Source organism: Schistocerca piceifrons, chromosome X (assembly GCF_021461385.2).
Source record: "Schistocerca piceifrons isolate TAMUIC-IGC-003096 chromosome X, iqSchPice1.1, whole genome shotgun sequence".
NCBI classification, from domain to species: Eukaryota; Metazoa; Arthropoda; class Insecta; order Orthoptera; family Acrididae; genus Schistocerca; species Schistocerca piceifrons.
In genome coordinates this window covers 586311791-586335006 of record NC_060149.1, presented here as the reverse complement: position 1 = coordinate 586335006, position 23216 = coordinate 586311791, and positions in this window count along the sequence as shown.

Genomic DNA, 23216 nt, shown 5'->3' with positions numbered 1-23216 from the left:
TGAGCACCTGCTCAGCCATGAAATCCAAGTTTTCTCACCTCTCACCTAACTTTCATAGTACTTGTAGTGTTTCCTGATGCAGTCTGGAATTCTTGTTGTGATGGTCTGGATAGATGTCTGCCTATTACACATTACGTTTCTCTTCAATGGTTGGCAGTCTTTGTCAGTCAACAGAGGAGATCGGCCTGTACTCTTTTGTACTGTAAGAATCCCTTCACATTTCCACTTCACTATCGCATTGGAAACAGTGGACCTAGGTATATTTAGGAGTGTGGAAATCTCACGTACAGATGTATGACACAAGTGACACCCAATCACCTGATCACATTCAAAGTCCATTCTGCTCTCTCACAATGTGTAATGACTACTGATGTCACTTATATGGAGTACCTGGCAGTAGGTGGCAGCAAAATGCACCTAATATGAAAAACGTATGTTTTTAGAGGTGTCTGGATACTTTTTATCACATAGCGTAACAGTACAAAATAAAGCAATAATTTTGACAGGCTTTCACTGGGCTTCTACCTCACCTCAACCGTCCACCACTGCCATTCTGAGATCGTAGCCACACTTCCACCTCTGCTCTGGGTTGGCTATAGTATTGTGCATTATGGCAGTCTTTATGGAATTTGCCAGAAATGATGGAAAGGAGAAAAGTATTATTCAATGTGTATCCCAAGGGATTTATTGTACATGATGGGAGAGACATTCCAGCTGCTACTGAGGGAATAGGGTGCCATCAGCTACATATTTTATGCTACATCAAAATAAATTATGTCTGGGTTAAGAGGTCACGTACAGTTCATTCCAGAGTCTGCCAGAGACAGTTAAAATGAATAGCCATCATCATGGTTGACAGAACCCACAGCCTGCAGTATTTTTTTCTGTTTTAAAATATCTTTTTTGTTTGACTTTAGTGATTCTTAGGCAACTTAGTCTGTGACTCCATAGATTTGCGCACTAAGACTTTAAACTCCAGCTGCAACATAATTATTTATTGTATAACATATGTGACACCCAGTATAATAAATTATTTGTGTTGAGTCTGGTAAAAAAATGCATGGAATTTCATTTTTGTGAAATAAATCTCGTGGTCTCACGGTAGTGTTCTCGCTTCCTGAGCACGGGGTCCCGGGTTCGATTCCTGGTGGGGTCAGGGATTTTCACCTGCCCTTAGATGACTGGGTGTTTGTGTGTTGTCATCATCATCATCATTTATCCCCATTATGTTCAGAGGAAGGCAACGACAAACCACCTCCATTAGGACCTTGCCATACCCACACCCTGCCATCAGATTGCCACATTGTGTATTGTGATTCGTCACTCCACACATCATCTTTCCACTGTTCATTCGTTCAATGTTTACACTCCTTACACCAAGTGAGGTATCGTCTGGCATTTATCAGCATGATGTGTGGCTTATGAGCACCTGCTCAGCCATGAAATCCAAGTTTTCTCACCTCTCACCTAACTTTCATAGTACTTGTAGTGTTTCCTGATGCAGTCTGGAATTCTTGTTGTGATGGTCTGGATAGATGTCTGCCTATTACACATTACGTTTCTCTTCAATGGTTGGCAGTCTTTGTCAGTCAACAGAGGAGATCGGCCTGTACTCTTTTGTACTGTAAGAATCCCTTCACATTTCCACTTCACTATCACATTGGAAACAGTGGACCTAGGTATATTTAGGAGTGTGGAAATCTCACGTACAGATGTATGACACAAGTGACACCCAATCACCTGACCACATTCAAAGTCCATTCTGCTCTCTCACAATGTGTAATGACTACTGATGTCACTTGTATGGAGTACCTGGCAGTAGGTGGCAGCAAAATGCACCTAATATGAAAAACGTATGTTTTTAGAGGTGTCTGGATACTTTTTATCACATAGCGTAACAGTACAAAATAAAGCAATAATTTTGACAGGCTTTCACTGGGCTTCTACCTCACCTCAACCGTCCACCACTGCCATTCTGAGATCGTAGCCACACTTCCACCTCTGCTCTGGGTTGGCTATAGTATTGTGCATTATGGCAGTCTTTATGGAATTTGCCAGAAATGATGGAAAGGAGAAAAGTATTATTCAATGTGTATCCCAAGGGATTTATTGTACATGATGGGAGAGACATTCCAGCTGCTACTGAGGGAATAGGGTGCCATCAGCTACATATTTTATGCTACATCAAAATAAATTATGTCTGGGTTAAGAGGTCACGTACAGTTCATTCCAGAGTCTGCCAGAGACAGTTAAAATGAATAGCCATCATCATGGTTGACAGAACCCACAGCCTGCAGTATTTTTTTCTGTTTTAAAATATCTTTTTTGTTTGACTTTAGTGATTCTTAGGCAACTTAGTCTGTGACTCCATAGATTTGCGCACTAAGACTTTAAACTCCAGCTGCAACATAATTATTTATTGTATAACATATGTGACACCCAGTATAATAAATTATTTGTGTTGAGTCTGGTAAAAAAATGCATGGAATTTCATTTTTGTGAAATAAATCTCGTGGTCTCACGGTAGCGTTCTCGCTTCCTGAGCACGGGGTCCCGGGTTCGATTCCTGGTGGGGTCAGGGATTTTCACCTGCCCTTAGATGACTGGGTGTTTGTGTGTTGTCATCATCATCATCATTTATCCCCATTATGTTCAGAGGAAGGCAACGACAAACCACCTCCATTAGGACCTTGCCTAGTATGGCAGTGCAGGTCTCCTTATCATTCCCCAATGCTCTGTCAAGAAGCATGGGACTTCATTTCCATTCCAAGTAAACATCTATCAGTATTAATATTCTAACTATAAAAATGTTCTCTGTTAGATGCCACATTTATATCAGCATTTAAGCCCTTTTACAATCTTTGAAACAGTTCTGGACTGTAAATATTAATATGGCAGTTATCTCCCTCTTTGATTCCATCTTTATCTCTTCAATATAGGAAAACCATTATCTTTATGAGATTCATTTAAGCTTTAGGAATCAGAAGAAGTCACAAGCAGCCATGTCTTAATGAATATGGGAGCTGCAGCGTAATAATGGATTTGCTTTTGGCAAAAAAAAAAAAAAAAAAAAAAAAATGTTGTTGTGCAACTGCCACAAATTTTTTCAATACAAATCTAAATGTTGTCTTCAGATTTTCTCACAAAAGTGGCATAATATTTGCAAGAAGTACATCATACTGATAATACTACTGGGAGGCAAAGACTCATGGTGCACAATATTTGAAATTGAGAAACACAAGCAGCAGAATCTTCCCACTAGATTAAAGCTGATGAGAAGTATGGAACACCGCTACCCTCTTTCAGCAATTAATGAACAATTTTCACCAACATAACTTTTGTCAGATATTCAATAACTTCAAAACAAATTTTGGTGCCACAAATTTTATATTCAATATATCTGACTTAGTATACACCATACAATGTTTTCTTCATTTTTCTGATGTTGTCTTTGATTGTTGATGTCCTGAGCATCCAGAATGCTTGTCATCTACAGAGTCATAGCCCTCAAGCGGGCTTGCCATTTTTCATAACATGAGCATGTGCACAGTGTAATTTGTACACATGTAAAGAATAGTTGTCTTTATGTTACCAAAGAAAATATGTATGAGCAAAATTACAGTTTAATTTTAGTTTAATTGAACGACGATAAAATAAACTTACAGAATATGAGCTATAGCACTGTAATAATGATATGAGCTTTCATTACATCACCTGTTACCACAGACAGGTGTTACCCCTCACTAATCACCCACTTGAAGCATTAAACAGCATGGTTGCATCAGATCCAGTCAACTGCTTATTTGATTATACTAATTATTTCATAGACAGCTGCTTCATTATGGGATTTTGCTGCTAGCATACAATCTGGGTCATTTTCTTGCACAGGTCGTAAATTTTTTTCTCTCATAGCTTGCTGTGTATTTTATATTACTGCTGCTCACTTGGACATACGGCAACACAATTTATCACTGTTCTACCTGAAGCAATAATGAAGCAATAGGTATGGGCTTGCATTTGTGAAACAACAATGAAATGGTACAGAACAACTTTATTTGTGGCTGGCTCACTTTATACATAGGTGCGTCCACTTGGGGGTTAATGGCCTGCTAGGAAAGACTTTTTTGAATTGTTAACCATTGTTTTATGCCTATAATATTCCCAAAAGAAGTATTAACATTTCCGGTGAGGTATAGTAGTTTATTGCTTTCTTTTCTTTCACTCTTTCCAAACTTTGTGATATCTTTGCAATAGCAAACAATAAAATAAATTATATGGAAATGCAGGTCTTCTCAGGAAATTTCATTGATTAAATCTTCTTGAGGTATCAGCTCAGTCACAACATAATGTTGCCACAACATTTTGGTGAGTTTTCTACTCATATCTTCAGATGAAGTGTTTTCATATCCTTTATAGCTACTGCATACTTCTTTGTAGAGGGCTCAACGGGTGAACCAGTTGTGTGTGTGTGTGTGTGTGTGTGTGCGCCTTCAAAGTGTGTGTGTGTGTGTGTGTGTGTGTGTGTGTGTGGTAGTGGGGGGGGGGGGGGGAGGGGGGTGATGTGATGGGATGGGGCAACGAGTCGAGCCGGAGGCATGCACTGAGTCCTGGTGTTACCGGTCTATTCTGCCCACTTTCTCCATCACTTCCACATCAGAGCATTCCTGGCATATTTTGCTAATGTCACATCCCTTGCAGAGCTCTTTTGGAAACTGCTGTCCTGGTCAATAAGGTCGTCATATACTCACACTTCTGCTGCCTCTTTGATGACTGAATACTAGAACCTGTTACTGACACAGTACCTTTGTTCAAAAATAAATGTGTCATCCTTTGATGCTGTGCTCTGCCACAGCACACTTGTCAGTTTGGCTGAGCAGTCGCTTCTTACATGTTCTGAACAGCTCTGCAAGATTCATAGTTGCATCTGGTCAATGTACAATAAGTCACACTTGTGACTGATGCTGTAGATGTGAGGTGCCCATAGCCTTAGTTGCTCTTCGACTGGCCCAAGCATATTATCAGTTTTGTTGGGTGGAAAATGGTACTTATGTAGTGTTTGTGCATTATCCTGGCAATTTTGGTTGTGGGAAGCCCTGCATATGGAAGCTAGGTGCTCAGTTTCTTCTTCTGGACTGTTTTCTTTCTTTTTCTTGCATATCTGGTGAGCATGTCTTTTTTGTCTCTCAGAGTAGCCTTGCCTGCTACTTGATTATGGTTATGATGTCACTTATGGAGGTATATAAATGTATTTACAAGTTGTGTGTATACAACTGACAAAAGCCATATTATGTACATGATCAATGGTTGATAAATAAATGTGACCTCCTTTTTGTGGATTCATTCATCAATGGAACTGCAACAACAGAAAAAAATCGGTCTGATCAGATGTCACACACTATCAAATATATCATTATATAAGGTGAATTAAAGTACAAAACAAATGAGTTGATAAATTCAAACATCCTGGCAGATTAAAACTATTGCTGAACTGAGACTTGAACTCGGGACCTTTGACTGGCTGTAAAGCTGTGGGTAGCTCAGTCGATGGAGAAGTTTCCCGTCCCGAGTTCAAGCCTCAGTCCAGCACACAGTTTTAATTTGCCAGGAAGCATCATATCAGTGCACACCCTGCTGCAGAGTGAAAATTTCATTCTGGAGTTGATGGATTCTTGTTGCCACTAAAGCAGTGTCTGGTTATCGGTGAGCCCTTACATCTGAATTGTGCTTTCTAATGACACATGGTTGGACTCGCTGATCTTTCTAAGCAACTCAGTCAGCAGTTGTGTAAGGCTGCTTGGTAACTGTTTTGAATCATTCAAGCTGTTCACGAATATGGTATACTCAAGCATTATGAAGTTGTATACACAATAAGTTTCTACAGTTCCTTGTCTTCTGTTACTGTATACCTTGACCTGTTCCACATCTCTGAAGGTTCTCCTCTTTTGTGGGATCTATGGAAGATGATGAATGAATGCCGGAATGAATTGCTTATATGGTGGGAGAAGAAATTTGGTCAATCAGCCGTCTGCAAAAAATTTGAACAATGGGCCACTAATTGGTTAAGACACATTCAAATGAACAACAGTTTGAATCTCTTGTATGTCAAGCACATATTGCACAATTTTACCTACTCGACTCATATGAAAATATATGTTATTCTCACACAGAAGTGACATGCCTCAAAAAAGAATTTACTAAGCAGAAAATAATTACCACCCTTTGACTCTGACTCTGAGAATCGATCATGAAGAGGCGTACTGTGTGATATGAAATATGTATACATGGAACTGGGAATGTGGAATAATTGTTCAGCAGAGATGGGAAAACTGCAGATTTATGTTGTGGTACACACTATAACCATTTGTGCCTGCCACCCATCTGCCCTAGCAGACAGTCATGTTATGGCAGACAACATGTCACCTGGCAAAAACTGCATTGTGAGCTGTAAGCATCTTAGGACAAAAGTTTCCTCTACCACATGCCTCTTTGCCACAGTTCCTGCGTTTTACCCAAAAAGCATGCTACAGGAAGCCCTCCACCTCTCAATACATCCAATACCGATGCCAAGCTGTCCACATGACGAGCAGATTGATTAAATGTTTCCTACATGTTCAAGTTATTAATTTATCAGAATGTAATGGGTTGCCTTATTGCTAGATGCTAGGTGGACGATATGTGAAGACATCAAATGTGAATCGGTTTTGTGTGCCTATTAAGTAAACAATATTGCAGGCTTCCCTTAATGCCTATAGAGAACTAGTTAGCATAGGACTGACATGACATTTCAGAGCATGTATGACTCGACATCATCTCACTGTGGCCTTTCTGACTGTGGAGTATCTACACTCCTGGAAATGGAAAAAAGAACACATTGACACCGGTGTGTCAGACCCACCATACTTGCTCCGGACACTGCGAGAGGGCTGTACAAGCAATGATCACACGCACGGCACAGCGGACACACCAGGAACCGCGGTGTTGGCCGTCGAATGGCGCTAGCTGCGCAGCATTTGTCCACCGCCGCCGTCAGTGTCAGCCAGTTTGCCGTGGCATACGGAGCTCCATCGCAATCTTTAACACTGGTAGCATGCCGCGACAGCGTGGACGTGATCCGTATGTGCAGTTGACGGACTTTGAGCGAGGGCGTATAGTGGGCATGCGGGAGGCCGGGTGGACGTACCGCCGAATTGCTCAACACGTGGGGCGTGAGGTCTCCACAGTACATCGATGTTGTCGCCAGTGGTCGGCGGAAGGTGCACGTGCCCGTCGACCTGGGACCGGACCGCAGCGACGCACGGATGCACGCCAAGACCGTAGGATCCTACGCAGTGCCGTAGGGGACCGCACCGCCACTTCCCAGCAAATTAGGGACACTGTTGCTCCTGGGGTATCGGTGAGGACCATTCGCAACCGTCTCCATGAAGCTGGGCTACGGTCCCGCACACCGTTAGGCCGTCTTCCGCTCACGCCCCAACATCGTGCAGCCCGCCTCCAGTGGTGTCGCGACAGGCGTGAATGGAGGGACGAATGGAGACGTGTCGTCTTCAGCGATGAGAGTCGCTTCTGCCTTGGTGCCAATGATGGTCGTATGCGTGTTTGGCGCCGTGCAGGTGAGCGCCACAATCAGGACTGCATACGACCGAGGCACACAGGGCCAACACCCGGCATCATGGTGTGGGAAGCGATCTCCTACACTGGCCGTACACCACTGGTGATCGTCGAGGGGACACTGAATAGTGCACGGTACATCCAAACCGTCATCGAACCCATCGTTCTACCATTCCTAGACCGGCCAGGGAACTTGCTGTTCCAACAGGACAATGCACGTCCGCATGTATCCCGTGCCACCCAACGTGCTCTAGAAGGTGTAAGTCAACTACCCTGGCCAGCAAGATCTCCGGATCTGTCCCCCATTGAGCATGTTTGGGACTGGATGAAGCGTCGTCTCACGCGGTCTGCACGTCCAGCACGAACGCTGGTCCAACTGAGGCGCCAGGTGGAAATGGCATGGCAAGCCGTTCCACAGGACTACATCCAGCATATCTACGATCGTCTCCATGGGAGAATAGCAGCCTGCATTGCTGCGAAAGGTGGATATACACTGCACTAGTGCCGACATTGTGCATGCTCTGTTGCCTGTGTGTATGTTCCTGTGGTTCTGTCAGTGTGATCATGTGATGTATCTGACCCCAGGAATGTGTCAATAAAGTTTCCCCTTCCTGGGACAATGAATTCACGGTGTTCTTATTTCAATTTCCAGGAGTGTACTTCGTGGAGTCTGTTAAAATGCAGTGAGTGCAGTATGGTGTGACTCATTTGTGAACTAGATACCCCACTGCAGTGCAATGTGTGCGGCCATTGCGAAATCCAAATGTTGTTACATTAGTTTTGCCTATAGGCCACAAGGTCATTATTTTGCCTTGCAATTGCTTTGGTTATTGTACTAAATTAGTCACTACGTTCTCAATTCGTAAATTGTATAATTTTTGTCTTGTTCATTAGATACACTCACATTACCTCTGAAAGTCCAGTTATTTGTGTATTGTGAAGTTCTTCAATCCTTGTATTAAATTATTCATATTTGCTGTACCACAAGAATATTAACACTGTCCTTACATCTTGTCTTAAGATACTATGTTAAGTGATCTTTTGACGGATGGTTGGTACTCATGGCATATGGTTCCTTTTTTCATAGACATTTTGGTAATTTTGTGGAACTGATTGTGGCTCGTTTATGTTCCAATAAAGGAACTGTTCAAATATGGACCCTCTTTCATGACATGTTTCTGTAAATTATCATTCCCTTTTACCCTGCTCGCCTAGTAGTACTACTGTACGAGGTCTGTTAAAAAAATTCCGGAACATTTGTAATTTTGCACCAACAGTGTGCTTGAGCAAAATGCAGCTGGCATCCCTGCACATGCCTGTGTTTAATGTGTAAATGTCAGAAGTTTCAGTGTTGTATGTCTGTTAGTTATTGTTCAGTGCTGTATTGAGTAGAACATCATGTCATGAATTTCGAGATGGCAGAGTTAGAGGGTTAGAGGAGCAACACATCTACATTAAATTTTGTGGAAAACTCAAGAAAATTTTTACAGAGACACACCAAATGATGTAGGAATCTTATTGTGATGAGTTCTTAAGCTGTACTCGGTGTTAGGAATTGTTCATATAGTTTAAAAAGACAGAAGTTAAAGATGGCCCTCGTTCAGGATGCCCTTCAACGACTACCGACGATACTCATATCAGGAATGTCAACGAAATTGTGCATGCCAATGAAAGACTAACAGTCCAAGAGATTGTAGAAGAATATAACATTTCAGTTGGATCATGCCATGAAATCCTGACACAGCATCTCTGAATGCATCATGCTGTCCCCGAGTTCCACTCGCGAGTCAAGACCAGAAAGACCTTCACCTCACAATCTGTGAACAGCTTTTGGATTGCACAAATGAGAATGGGATGTTCCTTAAGTGAATTATGTGGCCCCTGCAGACTTTCTTTTATTTCCAAAGTAGAAAACCCCATTGAAAGGACAAAGATTTGCAATGATAGATGAGATGAAAGAAAATTCGCAGACAGAACGTCGAACGATCCAGCAAGATGCATACCAACTTGCTTCTGGAAGTGAAAATGGCATTGGGAGCAGTGTATCAATAGCGAAGGAGATTATTTCAAAGGAGACCATGCACAATAAGTAAAAGGTAAGCACAGGAAAATTTTATGGGCAAAGTTCCATTTCGTATTCAGTGATGATCACATCGGGGTCACCAGTTTGAGAATTTTGTTTCTCACTGAACAAGGCATGCAGATACAGTAGTGTTACTAGGGAAGCAAGGTAAAAGGGAATGGTAACTTATGGAAACATCTCAGGAACCAATATCCGGATTTCAATAGTTCCTTTATTGGGACATTCACAAGGCACAATTAGTTGCACAAATTTACAAAAATTTATATGAACAAAGGAACCTCAGGTCAGTAGATACAGAGGTACAGACAAGACTGGCACTGTACCTAAAATATTGCTCAGTAGTTTCGGTACAGCACATAAATTATATGCTTACTGGCAGTATTGGTAGCAGTGATACAGAAAGAAGCATAAATGAATGTCTGAGAGATACTTGAAGCCAACACTTTCTCTTTGTTTCTTGTTTCTCTGTTAGCGTGTTTCACACGTAATTAGAAACACACATTTTTCAGTGTTAGTCCATTGTGTATTTCAAATCCCTACAAAATATAAATTGCCTTTTATAAATAATAAAAGTTAGTTGAGCATGTAACTTCTGCACTTTTATGTAACAAAAGCAATTACTTTTGATGCAAGTACAGTTTAAATGCACAAACATAAAAAAATCTATATAATTATTGTTGTTATTTTGTACCCTATACAAAATTCTTCTTAATTATGCAAGGGAAGGTTTTCTGTCATTATAAGTAAGTGTGAAAGATGTTTATGAATAATGGAAATATGTTTTATATAAGCTCTAAGAAGTATTGAGGCGATGTTTGATATGTGTTTGTTTTGCAGTTTTTTTAAGGGAATTGTGTTTTCTAGCAGTATATCATAAATCTATTGTTTTTTACCTGCATCATTTCTCTGTTTCATGTTGCAAGTCAACAATTTTTGAATATCATCTGAAAATTTCAATTTTGCTACAAATACTGTTTATTTTTAAATAACAGACAGGAGGATAACAATGTAGAACAGAACTGCTCCATAGGTTATGCAGCCCATTATATTTCTAGACAGGACACCACTTCCGGTTTCTGGGGGAATCTAGTAAGACACTGATTGCACATGTAAATAAAGGGATCTAAAAGAGGTAAACACCCAATAGGTATGCAACACACTAAACATATAGGTAATGCGGTCTTAACTGACCAAGGCTACTAGGAAAACTACTGTAGTCTATGCTTACTTATGATAGTCTACAGTAGTTTTACAACTCTAGGTACATGCCATGAGTGGCCCACAGTTTGTTGGAAAGATCCGTTAACATAGTGTGTCTAGATGATATGAAAGGATGTCTTTAATATTGTTGTGATACAGCAAATGTCACTAATTTAATACAGGGGTTAAAGAACTACACAATACAACAATAACTGGACTTACAGGATAATATGAATGTATCTGATCTAACAAAATGAACAAGGCAAAAGTATATACAATTAATGAATTGAGAATGTAGTGACTGATCTACTGAAATGCCCAAAGCAACTTCAACACACAATAATGAACTTGTGGTCTGTTAGCAAAACTAATCCAACAACATTTGGATTTTGTCTTGGTCTGTAGCCAAAATTAATCTAACAACATTTGAATTTCATCTCTAATGCTGCAGATGTTTATCTAGTTCACAAAGAGGATGGATCACACTGCACTCACTATATTGTAATGGACTCCATGAAGCAGATACTCCTAAGTCAGAAAGGCCACAGTGAGGCATTGCTGAATCATTCATGCCCCAAAATATGGTGTCCTATGCCAACTAGCCCCCATAGGTGTAGAGGGAAGCCTGCAATAGTGTTTGCCTAATAGGACCAAAAAAATGACTCATCTCTGATGTCTTCACAGATCATGCACCTCTCTCATAGTGCTATGGTAAGTGGTTAAGTTCTGATAAGTGAATAACTTGAACTCATAAGAAACATTTGATCATTGTGCTCGTTGTGTGGACAGCTCCGTGTTGGCACAAGAAGTGTCAGCAGTTGGTAGACCTTCTTGTGGCCTTTTCACATAAAAACCAAGTGCCACAGCAAAGAGGTGCATGACAGAGAAAACTCTTGTCCTATGGTGCTTACAGCCCACAATGCAGTTTTTACCAGTTGACACATCATTCCCTGTAATGCATGATGGTCTGCTAGGGCAGATTGTTGGTGAGCACATATGCACTGTAGCGCATCGCTACACAGTATGTTTGGTGCAAGTATCTTGAGAGTTCCAACCACCCAGGCAACTCCGCTCCTATCTTCCTCCCAATTTCCACAAGGCAGCTTTCGAACACCTCCGTGGCCTAACCCACCCAGCTGCCCATGCATCTGCAACACTAATGCAGGGGTGTTTTGTCTGGACTGCTGTCGGGGGAAACTGCTCCTTTTGGGCCTTCACTTGCCTCTTGTGCCAGCGCACTAAGGTAGGCCATCATATGCTCACCCCTATCTGATATTTTTCCCTGGGAGATCATCATTTTTCCTATGTACACATGGACCCTGTAGGGCCCCTTTCTATCATCAAACTGCCACCATTCGTCACTCTCAATGGATTCACTCTGTGGCTGGAAACCGTGCTGCTGACCGATATAATGGCATATACAGTAGCCGAAGGCTTCCACATGATGATGGAGTGAAGATGCCAGTTCTCATCTTGTCTGTTTAAGACACTCACAAAAACTTACAGGACACTTATCCATTTTCCAACTAGTTACCACCCTGTCACCAGTGGCGTGGTGCAGAGATTCCACAGGATCCTAAAACCTGCCCTTACCTGTCAACCCACAAGTTGGTCTTCTGCCCCCGCTGCTAGTTTTCCTTGGCTTGCAGGTTGCCCACAAAACTGACTTGGGTGCTTCTGCTGCTGAGGTAGTGTATGGGCAGCTGCTCACAGTCTCAGGCAACTTCATTAACCCAGAGCCCCTGACAGCCACCACCTGCACACCAGCCTTTGTACAACAGCTGCATGACTGCATGGCACTCCTGCACCTGGTGGTGCCACAGCAGCATGGTGGGCACAAGTCCTTTGTGCATTGGGACCTCCGGTGTGCAAGAATGTCATGCCCTGGGTGGATGCCAGCCAGCCACCAATCCACCCACAGTATTCAGACCCACACTTCATGCTCAAGTGTGGGGAAAAAACCTTTTTTGTATGTGTCTGTGACACTGACACCAGTGTCCATCAATTGACTGAAGCTAGCATAGCTGGTCAACCTTCCCAGCCTGTGTGCACCACCAACCATCAAAATCAACGTGGCACTGAGCAGTGAAACCAGTACCCCCAGCTGACACTGCCATTCTGGCAGACAGTACCTGGGACCCAAGGGTGGCTTCTGCCATGCTGTTTCCACCACAATCTGTCCCAGAAGAGCCACCCATGACAACTTGCCACTTTGCCCCAGCCACTGGACCCGTACTGGCTCCTGCCAGAGTTACAAGGCACCAATGCGACATCTTCAAGGAGACACGTGTCACCAACCCCTCGACACCAGCACATGCTCTCCCCCTCCCCCCCCCCCCCCCTCGTCCACAATGTGTCACCTGGTCTATCAGCATTATGCAGAAGTGGCAGGTACCCATGGTGCCAGCAGAGACCAGTGTGTGCATTATGTCAAATGTGCAGGGTGGACTGTGCACCACCTGCCATGCGATGCTTTTCCAAGCACCAGCACACTGCCGTATCCACTGTCAGATCCCACCACTGCATCACCGCACATCCACTGATTGTAGTGCATCACTGCCCCCCCATCCCAGCTGGCATTACAGTAGGGTGTTGCTACCATGCTTGGCTCACAGTGTGACATCCCAGTGGCTGCTGATTACCACACTGCCACCTTCGCCATCACCAACGGACCTGGCCCCACCAACACCGCACTGCTACCCTGGGTTCATTCACTACATCCATCAACCTACATTATGCATTACAGGCAGACGACATGTCATCAAGCATAAACACATCTCAAGCTGTAAGCTACTAGGACAAGAGTTTTCTCTGGCATGTGCCTCTTTGCTGCAGCACCTGGGTTTTATCCAAAAGGCATGCTACAGGAAGTCCTCCAACTCCCAACACTTCCAACACAGATGCTGAGCTGTCCACATGACGAGTGCATTGATTAAATGTTTCCTATATGTTTAAGTAATTAATTTATCAGAACTAAATGCCTTGCCCTTGTGCTAGTTCGTAGGTGGACAACCTGTGAAGCCATCAAATGTTAGTCACTTTTGTGTGCCTACTAAGCAGACAGTATTGCAAACTTCTCTTGATGCCTATGGATAACTAGTTGGCATAGGACCGACATGACATTTTGGGATACGAATGTTTCAGCACCACCTCATCATGGCCTATCTTATTGTGGATTATCCACTTCACATAGTCCATTACAATATAGCAAGTGCAGTGTGATCCAACCTCTTCATGAACTGGATAGCCTGCTGTGGCACCGTGCGTTTGGCCGTTAAAGAGATGAAATCCAAACGTTGTTAAATTAGTTTCATCTACAGATTAGAAGTTCAATATTATGTCTTGCAGTTGCTTTGGTTATTGTACTAGATTAGTCACTACATTATTAATTCATAAATTGTATAGCTATTTGCCTTGTTCAATTAGATACACTCAGGTTACCTGTGTTAGTTATTTGTATATGGCGTAGTTCTTCAATCCGTATATTAAATTAGTCACATTTGCTGTGCTGCAAGAATATATTCTTTCATGTCATCTAAAGAAACTATGTTAACAGATCTTCCTCACGGATGGTGGGCACTCATCATGTGTACTTGTATATCAACTGGGCCGAGTTTGTGCAACTGATTCTGTCTTGTTAATGTTCCAATAAAGGAACTATTCAAATCCGGACAGTCTCTCATGAAATTTTTCCATAAATTACCGTCCCCTTTTAACCTGCTTTCCTTGTAATACTACTGTGTCTGTATGTTGTGTTCAGTAAGGAGCAAATTCCCACAATGTTTCCAAGGAGAAAACTTAACATAAGATATGAACAACAAAGAGGAGACAGGCTTGTGGTAGCAGTTTAGTGTTACAGATATGTGGTAACTTTAAATGTACCTGCCTTGGAACTGTGATTGTTTAAAAAGAAGTGAAAGTTGTGAACTGTATTACTACTTATTTTTACATTACCTCATGTTTAATAAGCAGTATGACTTGATGGTTAAGACATTGGACTTATGTTCGAGAAGAGCAGGGGTCACAACTCTCTCCAAATATCCTAGTTTCCATTTCCTGTGGTTTCTTTAACTAAGCAGCTGAATGTTAGATGATACCTTCAATAAGGTCACACCATATTTTCGCTACAAATCTTGTCATTATACACAAACACTGCATCACCAATGAAGGGAATTTATTCCCCAAAAGGAAAAGTCTTTAAAGGAGTTCAAAACACTCAAATGGGACACTCCACAATGAGAGAGAAATGTGTCCAGTGATGACCTCTATCTTCATAGAGAATTTACATATTTAGTACAAGGAGACGTGTGGTTAGAGAAATTGCAGCATACACAGAAGTGCACAGCCAGTGATAAATATCATATAACAGATTTTTTGTTGTAAATGGAGATGTACTTTATGGACAGGAGATAGGTTGGTTGCACATTATTTTAGTTATGCAGAGTCTTGAAAGATTTTTCCACAATCTGGCTACTAAGAAGAGTATCTTACATACCAGAATTAGTACAGTGGTGTATTTCTATCCATTAAATCAAAAGCAATTTACTAATTCAAGAAAAGCTCATAGCAGAGTGACATTTTAATAACAGAGTGCAATGCAAAGCAGTTGTAAACCAAGTTCTGTAAGAATGGCTGTAGCTCTGATATTAAGAAAAAACTTGCTTTTAATCAGTTATCTCATTCCAATTGACAAAATTCATCTTTCAGGGAAAATGAAATATTTCTTTGTCAAAGTACACGCTACTGGCACTGAGGTACTAAATATCTTACAACCAACTTAAAAAATGTGCGACGTTCAAGCTGCAGCAGTGCACGGAAGCTTTTTTCAAATATTGTAAAAACTATTTGAACTTAACAGCTGAGAGCAAAGCTATTGATCTGCTAATTGGCAGTAAGTCCGTTATGTCTACAAGTTATTCATAGCATGCCATCGTGATTCTGAATTTTGATACAGATACAGGAACACTTGTCCGTTAATTGTTTGCCTTTAAGTTACCAGTATGGTGTCATAATATATCTTGAGTTCAGTAAAATATTGTACTTCCTCAAATGCAGAAGCAATCTTCCAACATGATACTTTCAATAAACTAGAAGCAAAACTGCACTAAGACATTCTCTAAAGCTTTTTCTGTGAAAAGATAAGTATTTCCTTGGAAGCAATGGATATATTCATATTCTTACCAAAGTCATTCCAAATTACACATCATTTTACTTTTCCACTTTTTTGATTCTTTCCTTCAAAGTAATTCATTGGATAAACATTGTTCTTGCTGTTTTATACAATCTGTTTGATGAAATCCAAACATAAAACACTGTAACAGCTTCCAAAATAGATATTTACAAATCAACAGTAAACTCTGAAAACATACATTAGGCATATTTAAATGTAATTGGATTAATATTACTACATTATTTTCAAATTTTCTTGCAAACTGCTTATGAGTGACAGCGTGTTTAGAAAAAATACGATTCACTCAGACAGAAACCCAAGAAAGTAAATGCTAACAACAGAGTTTAATGATGAGAACCATCCAACTGATAAATTTATCTTGCAATGTACTAGCACAAAATGTATGGCATGGAAAGAACAATTTCAAGGATGTTGTTCGTACATCAAGAAAAAGGCTATGAAAACATGAGATTATCCGGGGAGTTTCTGAACTGAAAATGAAACATGGGAAAATTTTTGAGTTACCAAAGATATTAAGAATTTGGGATGAAATACAATGGAAACAAAAAATTTATACTTTTGCAGCTTTCAAAGAAGAAATAGTACACTGATTCTCTGGAGATATTTGTGAATTTTAATGTGTGATGTTTGCAGATAGGCCTTACTAGCAAGGCCAACAGTTTCATCAGGGTTCCATTACTTTACATAGTAATAATATACCAGTAGCTGACAGTTCTGATACTTGTACGAGTTGCTAACAAATCATCTGGTTGGATACAGTTAGAAGACTAAAATGCTACTGAATTTGTCGGTTTGACTTATTATACAGTGAATCAGTAATTCTTTCTACTCCTCCATTTAAAAAGAATTTAACTAACAATTTCTTCCCAATTAATTGGAGATAGAAACAAGCTGAATACCTTCAAGAATTCTCTTCAGTTTCTTGGTGCCCTGATAAACTTCTGTTGATGTTATATATCATTTTGGAAGCTGTTGCATAAATAATTGAGTTTCTCAATTCATTTATGCCAACAGTTTGCTGTCACAAGAGAAATATTTCCAAGTGTATGCATTTTACTTTTTTGTTCACAGTACCAACATATTACTCAACAGAAGCTTCTGCAATTAATTTTCCTTGCATTACCGAAGTGATTAATGCAGGATAACTGTGAGCATTGTCACATACCCATGTGACAGCTTATGTAAAACCTGAAGTATTGCTCATGTCTGGAAATATTTCTCTTATTAGTCACCAAAAAACCAGTTATTTACCTTAAAAGATTGCACAAAAGTCCACAATAATATCCTGATGGTGTAGCCCTGTCTCAACAGCTTAATGAGGCGCGCGGCTCGGAACAGCCTCAAGAATCCCACGTTGATGAATTTCTCCTGTGCATCACCATAGAGCAATTTCTGGACAAATTAAACTGTGTTACTAATTATATAAAATGAAACACGACATTGAAACCACACAAAGCCGCTTACACTTGCGTCTCAGTGATAGTGGAGTACTAACGAATTTACAGAATGATGATCTTTATTTCAATTTCATTAACTGATGCCATACTTCCCAATAACTACATGAACATAAATCACTATCATGTTATTCCAACTAGCTGTTGATTGATGCTTTATATTAATTTTAAAATTAAAAAATTAATTAAATTAATCTTTCAGTTGGAAAAAATGGCTCAACTATTTCAGCTTAACACACATCTGAGTTGTAGCTGCAGGGATAATATGCATCAAGTAATAAAATAGAAATGATCTTCTTGCTGCAGACTGGACAGACAGCAATTGTAAGCCACTTATGTGGAAGCCTACCAAGAACTACGAAATATCAGTAAAAAGGAAAGCGAAAGTGCTATGATAGAGATGATAGTGCCCAAGAACAGACTATTGGGAAGAAAATTGTAATGCAGGGTCCAAATATAAACTAAAATAAACAAAAGAGCAAAAACTGTTAAATGTTGCATGCAAGATTCTGCTACGTGAATTACATTTCGTCTTGACTTCTGTCCTCTACAGAGAAGGCTCAGACTAACGTGCTAGTATTTTTAATGGTAAATATTTGGAAAAAAAGTGGTGGAACTAAATAAATGTCACAGGACCTGGTAGAGTAGCACTGAATATTATTATTTGATGGAAACATAACTGATCCCAATATACTTGTTTTACACATTGTGGGAAAAAAGGAATGTTACTCTGCATATTTTTGCCTCTCTTGCAGTATAGTTATACTGCCCATTTATTGCATATTTAATACAAAAGATACGCAAGAAAAAATTTCTTAAGACTAATTTTAGAACTGCAACAAGGAAAACATTACTTCTCATCCGAGAATATTGGAAATTTTTCTCAGGTTTTCAGTCCATTGGTTGAAACTCCTTCTAAAGCCTTCTAAACAGGTTAATATCATTATGCCAAGTGACCAAGTATATCCTAGAGCTTTTTATTCAAAGCCACTCAACACTAGACTAACTTAGCACTGAGTATAAAATTATACCCATCAAATAAATGATGCTGGTGTGTTTTTAAATACACAAAATTTTTTATTCCCATTTTTGTACAGAATACTAATGAAGAAAGGATCTTTATGTAATACACTCTAAGACAAGAAAAAATGGCAGAGCATGAAGGAATTATCCAAATGAGGGGTGATGTACGTCTACAGACAAACAAATGGTTATAGTTTCAGAAATAAATTGGAAGATTTATTCAAGACAAAGAGCTTCACAAATTGAGCAAGTCAGTAATGCATTGGTCTACTTCTGGCCCTTACGCAAGCAGTTAATTGGCTTGTTATTGAGTATTAGTTGTTGGATGTCTTCACGAATGATATCATGTCAAATTCTGTCTAACTAGCTTGTAGGCCGTGCCCATAACGCTCCTAACTTTCTCAACTGGGGAGAGATATGGTGAACTTGCTTTCCAGGGTAGGGTTTGACAAGCATAAAGACAAGCAATAGAAACTCTCACCACATGCAAACGGGCATTATCTTACTGAAATCTAAACCCAGGATGGTTTATCATGAAGGACAATAAAACAGAGCATTATCCCAAAACTATCACTCCTGGTTGTTGGGTCATATGGTGGATGACCGTCAGGGTGGTATCCCGCTGCTTTCCAAGGCATCTCCAGTTATATCTTCAGCCTAGAATCTCATGACTGGAATAGAATTGTCTTGAGCGATGAGTCCCATTTCAAACTGAGCCCTGATGACAAGCAAAGACATGTCTGGAGATGCCCTGGACAGTAGTCAAATACCAACCTGACTGTTGCCCGCCATATGGACCGACAGCCAGGAGTGATGGTCTGGGGTGCCACTTCTTTTCATAAAAGGACCCCTTTAGATGTCATCCACAACACCCTCACAGCACAACAGTATGGCAACAATATTCCACGCCTCATTTTGTTGGTAAACCACCCTGTGTGTAAATTTCAGCAGGATAGTGCCCGCCCGCACACAGCGAGTTTCTCCTGCTTGCCTTCATGCTTACTAAACCATACCTTGGCCAGCAAGCTCAACAGATCTCTCCCCAATTGAGAAAATTTGGAGAATTATGGACAGGGCCCACCAACCGTCTTGGGATTTTGACAATCTAATGCACCAATTGGACAGAATTTGGCATGATATCGAGGGATGACAACCAACAACTCTATCAATTAATGCCAAGCCCGGTAACTGCTCGCATTAGGGTCAGAGTTGGACCAACACATTACTGACTTGCTGAGTTTGTTAAATTTTCTTATGAATAGATCATCCAATTTTTCTGGAATTGTAATCATTTGTTTGTCTATACAAGTACACAAGATCTGCAGATTTCCATACAATTCAGATAATTATTTTGTGGTGTGTTTTTTTTCCCCTTTAAAGTGTATATTTCACTGTCTTGCCGTACACTATCATTTCATTAAAAAAAAAAGAAAGTCACTAGTTTCCTATTTATATTATCATTAAACTGTACATTAGATCAAGAGTATGGAATGGAAGAAGAAGAAAACTTTCAAAGAGTGAAAGAGATAAATAACACATGCCATTAAATGAAAAGTAATGCTAACTACAAATCAAAATACAAAGTTCTTCATATCTGTGGAATGAAAGAAAGATACTACAGTTGCTACCACTGCACAGCAGGAACAGAACAATGAGTATCACTGAAGCAACTAATCAGGGTTCTTATATCAAAAGTAATAGGACAACATTTACAGTAATAATATCTCTGATGATGGGCAAAAAGTCTAGAAGATAAGAACAAACATAAGAGGTTAGGCTGAGGTCTAAACAAGGGAAGAAATATTTGGTTTCACAATGTACTGTGTTTCATTTTTTAAATACCCACAAAAACATTAAAAAATTTCACTCATATCTGAATTCCCATTCAGCAATTTAATTGCAGTGAGGAGACTCGTTGCAATGTTCTCTAAAACCAACACGAATAAATGACAGTTTTAAATATTTTAAAAAGATCAACAGCATTATCGTGAAAAATATTTTAGTACTCAATGCTAGAAAATGAATGCGAGATTCAAAATACAATACAAGCGTAGAAAAAAATTATAAGGCTTCAGATAAAATACATTGCTCTGTTCAGCTGAATTTCACACTTTCTCAAAATTTTCATAAAATGCAAATAAAGCTTATTTCTGTGAAATTAATTTGTAAATGTTAAAAAGTGTTATACATTCAATACTGAACAGCAAAGGAAACAGAAAATAGAAAAAAAAAACACAAAGCTGAACTGAATTATGTGTCTGAAACACGCAAAGCAAAAGATGCAAATCAGCTTCTTATTGCAGAAGCAATAATAGTGAGGGCTGTGTAAATACTACTAGTAAGCACACTGGACAAAAAGTTAGTTACCCCAAAGGAACCTCTCTTTAATACCATTTAACACTGGCTGTAACATTGATAATGGCCTCAGTTCCACACAGGAGAAAGTCCACAGGTTTCTTCGGGTATGCCATATGCAGCTGAAGGCACTCATTGATAATTAGCTTCCATAGAGAAATAAAACTTGAGGATGTTCATTGTTACATTTCAACCACTGTTTTGAATAGCCCCAGACATTTTCTGTGGGACAATGATTGGGTGATTAAGGAGGCAAGTCGAGGTGTGATAGGGTACCTCACTGTTAGTCAAACAAGCAACTGTTTGTGCTGCCTTATAGACATGGCTATTGTCATTTAGGAAGACAGGAATGACCACAACATACTCGTAATTAAGAGGTAGAGGAAGGAGCAGCACCTGACCTTAGTGATTGGGACTATGTTATTAAACATAAACTACCCCCAGAACATCACAGAACCACCTCTGGCCCGAACTAAACCCTCTGCATTCTATGGATTAAATGCCCCAGTGGGCTGTTGGTGCAACTGATGCCTTGCAACCTTTGAAAGTATGATTTCTCAGACCACACTACATGCCTTCCAGTCAGCTACTGTCTAGTTTGTGTTATTTGGCCCAATGAAAATGTACAGCTTTATGTGATCCTGTAAGCAGTGAACTTTTGTGAGGTACCCACCTCTGAATTTCTTTTACACGCAATGTTCACTCACAAAGTGACTGAGATCAACTTGATTCACTGTCTGTACCACTTCCTGTTGGCTTTAAAACCAACTGTCATAGACATCATGTGACACTTGTCTCAAGTTGCTGTCCTTGTCACTTGAGGTCTTTTACAACTAGTGTTCATATGTCATACCACATGACTGCAAGAGTTACATGATTCCTTGTAGATTCATTGGACAATTGACAATGGTACACCAACAAAGAATCCAACTTAAGTAACAGTAGGTCAAGCATTTGTCCAAATGTGTTAGCTCCATTCTGCCATTCTAAGACATCTCCGCGTCACCCCATGTTACTGCACTGATTTCATACAACTGTCTGGCATGTACACATCACATCACTGTCAAGATGACAGTTGGGGAGAGTTATATGACCACCTTGTACCAGTCCTACTCTGTGGACAGCACTCCAAAGTGAGCAATGCACTTTTTCAAGAGGGTGACTAATATTTTGTCCGGTGAGCTTATTAAAACATATTTTATAAATTGAGTGAAAAATATATTTTAAACAGGCTTAATTATAACAAAGCAAGTTATATGAATTGTTGATGAAAGTTACTTCTCTTTTAACAAATGTTTCATTATAAAAACACAGAACTTCTCTCTGTGATTGTCTTCAAGGTATTACAATGCCTTGTTTCAAGTATATGATATTTTAAAGAACCGTAATTCATTAACACTTTTAGATTCTCATGCTACATACAATTACTAATAGTTCATGTGTGTTTGACATCAAATGTTATAAATCTAACTATCAAATAGCTATTTCGTAGCATTCATCATGTGTGAGATAAATCAGTTCTTAGAGATAAAGAACAAATATTTAATAACATGATACTGGAAAATCGTAAGTGGAAAACAGACAATAGAATGAGTAGAGATACTCACGTACAATGTAGCAGAGGCAATGAACACAAATAAGAACTGGAACATGCTATTTCAGCTTATGAGCTTTCTCTCTTGCACACAACTACATGGTCCCAGTGTTGCAGCTTAGATGGAATGACAGAAACTTCAACTTCTATTATGTCCCAAAATGAGAAATATCATGCCCATATCCCCTCCCACCTCCCCCCAGAACTGTAAGTCCCATTCTATAATACTACTCACAAGGGAAACTTGTCACACATGCCCCTCAGATTTAGTGGTCAGAGGGCCCAGTGGACAGCCCGTCTAAAACTGAACACAGTTCAAGCATGCGAACAGGAATAAGGTGTACTGAACTGTGAAAAAAATAAAAAAGCAAAATAGATACAGTGCAATGGTCTATGGTCAGGAAGTGCAATACAGAGGACCCTGCCAGATCGATGGTGTGGTTAAGTGGTCACGACGTTAGACTACCAAGTGGACGAGCCATGTTCAAATTTCCCTTGTGCCATTTTTCCTCCTTTTTTTTTTTTTTTTTTTTTTTTTTTTTTTTTTTTTTTTTTTGTTTGGTGTATTCAGATTTGTGTCTGTCATGTTGTAATGTCCGTTCGCAACAGTGAGGTGTAAGGGAGGGACCTATAATGGCAGTTGATTGTGCACAACTATTCTATTAGCAGGCAAAAGGAAGTGGCTTTCAAATAGGAACTGCAATAATT